The following is a 3,946-nucleotide window of genomic DNA, read 5'->3' as shown; positions in this document are numbered from 1 at the left end:
CAATTGCTAAAAGCAGTGGAACTCAAAGGCAGGAAGAAGTTACTAAGAATACAAGAGTATGTGGCAAACACACATGCAAGTAACATAAAGACTGAGCAGGCTGCATCTAGGAAATGTGTGTAGAAGAGGCCTTGGATTTGAAAGAGAGCAAGGATGGGTATGTGAAAGGATGTGGAAGGGGGAAAGGAAAGGGAAAAAATGCTATAATTATATCATAGTCCCAAAAAAATAAAGACATAATAAAACAAAGACAAGTGTAAAAGTGACTTTTATTTGCCTGGTTTAAATGTTGTCTTGGATGCTTACTGATTCTTTATGCTACCCTAGGACTAAGCCTAGTCCTGGAAGCTTCTAGCCTCTGTATAATCTAATCTAGGCCTAGAATGTTTTCTGCCTCTAAGACTTGAGTTGGTGGTAATTCAGTTTCTGGACTTCAGAGGCAATTTTTACCAGGAAAGTTTAACAGAGAGAGGTCAAAGAGGGAACAAGCTAGACACAGGTGAAGACAAAATGAGCCAGAGAATGAGTAGGAGTCAGAAGATCAGAATGTACTGCCAAAATTACTATGAGGCCAAGCAGAGTAATCCAGTCAGAAACTGAGAAAAGCCAGTTTGAATCAGTCAGTTTGGAGAGGCATATGAGCCAGATCAGAACATATTGCCAATGTTAATATGAGGCCAACCAGAGCAATTCAGTCAGAAGCTAAGAAAAGCAATTTGAATCAGTCAGCTTGAGAGAGTTTGAGCCAGAACAGCTGCTGAGTTGAACCAGCCAACCAGAATTCAGAAAGAGCTAGAAAAGGTGAGCATATTCAGCAGTAAGTCTCAAAGGCTAAAAACATTCGAGTCCTATATTAGATTGTACAGGACTATGCCTAGGTTAGCAGACAGAGGCAGCAAGCATCCAAGATGACATTTAAATTAGGCAAATAAAGGTTACTTTTACATCTGGCACCCCACATTGGATATCAATTTTTTTTTAACAAAATCTCAAACATTCAATTTTATCAATAAAAACTTGGGAGCCAGATACTGGGGTAAAAGCATGCTAGCAGAGAAATCACCCAGATGACCTTCCTCGTAAGCCAACAGCTCCTTCCCCTCACCATCTCAAAAAACCCTCCAACTGAATGTCCCTTCCTTCTACTTCCTGTGCTTCTCCCTATCTGTCCTCCTGACTTCCTCTTACTCTCTCTTTTCTTTCTTAAGTTCATGCCCTGGCAGCTGTTGCTTTCTCTGCCTCTTGACCTAGGGTTGACCTTATTTAATCCTGTTTACAAATTTCAAATGGAAAGCTTTTGGTTAAATGTGTACACTAGTACTGAGCCAAAGCACAACCAGACACAGGTTTTTCCAATAAACAACATAATCTCAGGGTTCACAGTGCGATCAAAGATCCTGCAACACACAAGAATAGTACAGTTGGCACTCCCTACTTCCATGTTGACCATTAACTAATCTCAGCTCTAGAATGTCGTTTGAACCTTCTGTATGTCTCACTTACAAGGCATTTTTTAAAAGAAAAGATGAGAATAAGAGCTCATTTTGATAACAAAAGGTTAAGAAACTAAATCACATGGTAAGGCAAGCCTTCAATTTTTCTGTCTCTCTTTTTGCTTGCAATGTTTTGTGACATTTAACAGGTAATATCTACCCCTGACACTTTTTTTGACGTATTGTTGTTGTGCCTTTTACCCACTAATGTTGACGATTGTATCTAGTTGTACAAAAGTATTACTTCAAGAGACCTGAAAACTGTTTCATTAAAATAGTGTCTACACTTTCCCATGGTGGAGGATCTTTGGGCCTCACTACAAATTCAGTAAATATAGCCTGTAACCTCGGCGCTTAGGAGGCTGAGGCTGGCAATCATCACACACTCAAGACCAGCTTGTGCTACAATAGTAAGACTTTGTCACAAATAACCAAAATCAATAATAATAATAATATCTCTGTGTATTGTTGATTATTCTAGACGACTCTAAAAATTTTATGTAAACAACCCCAAACACTAAAATTTTACAACTTAAGATGGCAATTGCCTCATTATTTGTAAGGTAACAAGATGCTTAGCACAAATGTCCACAAATTTATGAATTTCAACACAAGCCATTGCGCTAGGCACTCTGGTAAGTAGTCCTGCTTGAAAAATATAAGGAGAAAAAAAACTTTGGAAATATAAAATCCCTCAGGTTCTACTATATATCTTTCCAATTTTTCATGTCACTTCCTGAATATTTCACTGAAGTATAATGTGCAGGCCGAAATTAATACATTTTCTAGAATTAAGCAGTCCTAATTAAACAGCACTCAGAAAAACAAAATATGACTTCTCAGATACTGTCTCTCCAGCACTATCCCACAAGGGGAACTGCTATACTACCTTCTGACAGAAGAGAGTATTATTGCCTGTTTTTCCACCTTTATGGAACATGCTTTGTTGTGTCTTGTTTATAACACACATCACTCACAGGAAACCATTCAAATGATCAAGCATATTAACAGTGAACTGTTGCTATGTAGACACATTGCAATATGTGATCATATTACAAGGCTTCTATTTACACTACTATTTATAGATGTATGGGCATTTCCAGCTTTAATTTAAAAGCCAAAAATTAGTGCATGCCTTTTACTGAACATATTTAAGCAATACCTATTTTATTTACATGAGGATGAATGTTCATATCATAATGCATTCGTACATTCAACTTCAATAACATTGCTAGACAGCTTTACAAAGTAGTTGTAGCATTTTTTTTTTGTTCAACCCAATGATATTCTTAGAAAATAGGATATAATTAGCTCGCTTTTTTCTTCACTGTGTTTCAAAATAATGACTGATGGTTGGTTATACAGTAGGGATGTGACCCATTTAGATGAGTTTGCCACATAAAACGGAATGCTCTAAGTAATGAATCATAATGCAAAGTTTCTCTAAAGAAATTGGAGCAAATACTTGACCATGTATTTAGAGCTATTTTCAGGCTTATTGCAAAATAAATAAATTTACCAGACTCTACATGGAAAAGTACATGCAGGTGATTTCTCAAATGGGGAGTTCAGAAGTTCTTCCAACCACCGCAATTAGTCAGAAAGCTCCCCAGTGGAGACTGTGACCAACAGTTGATCAACTGAAGACATCATCTCGGCCTTCCCAACCTTGATGGAACCTCTTTACCTGACATTCCTTGTGTCATCTACAGAGATAAGGCTCTTAATTCACATTGGTTGCAAGGACCACATCATAATGCTTTACATTTTACATGCTAGGAATGAGTCCACAATGTAGGCAAGCCTACATTTTATGTCAAAGGCGTACAAACAGTTTCTTAGATGGGAAATATTAACTCCTTGTGTACTTTTCAATTACAATCTGAGAGAACATTTCCCCTGAATCTTGTGTTAGTCAATTTTTATTACCACTACCATGTTTAACCTTAAATGTATTGCGTAACTCAACTCACAGATTTCATTAATTAAGTCATTACCACATTCTAGGGGTTGTTAGAGTTCATTAGTTTCATGATTTCCTTGCCTCTGTCACATATCAACTAAACACCGGTCTCTGAAATGCACCTTCATGATCAGACTGTTGAACCAGTATCTGAGACATTAGTATTCATTTTGCCAGTTAATCATCTCTGATTTTGTTTCAGAAAATTCATCATTTTTTTTCTCACCGTTTCTAAATTTGCCTTGTCTTATCGTTTAACACTTTTTTTTTCTTCTTGATATAAGTTGTTTTGAAAAGTCATTCTGAGCCAGGCATGATGGTGCACACCTGTTATCCCAGCACTAAAGGAGACAGAGGCAGGTGGATCTCGGGGAATTCGAGGCCAGCCTGGCCTACAAATCGATTCTAGGATAACTAAGGCCACACAGAGAAACCCTGTTTTGAGAAAGAAAGAAAGAAAGAAAGAAAGAAAGAAAGAAAGAAAGAAAGA

General features: G+C 37.4%; 1 protein-coding gene across 1 annotated transcript in view; it reads left to right on the top strand.

The window, feature by feature from the left end:
* Kcnq5 (potassium voltage-gated channel subfamily Q member 5) overlaps positions 1–3,946 on the top strand; it is a 493,552-nt gene that overhangs the window by 489,213 nt on the left and 393 nt on the right. The gene's annotated exons all lie outside the window — the stretch shown is intronic.

This window comes from Psammomys obesus, unplaced genomic scaffold, assembly GCF_907164565.1.
Source record: "Psammomys obesus unplaced genomic scaffold, mPsaObe1.curated_primary_1811, whole genome shotgun sequence".
Taxonomy (NCBI): Eukaryota; Metazoa; Chordata; class Mammalia; order Rodentia; family Muridae; genus Psammomys; species Psammomys obesus.
This window is presented reverse-complemented; position numbering and strand designations above follow the sequence as displayed.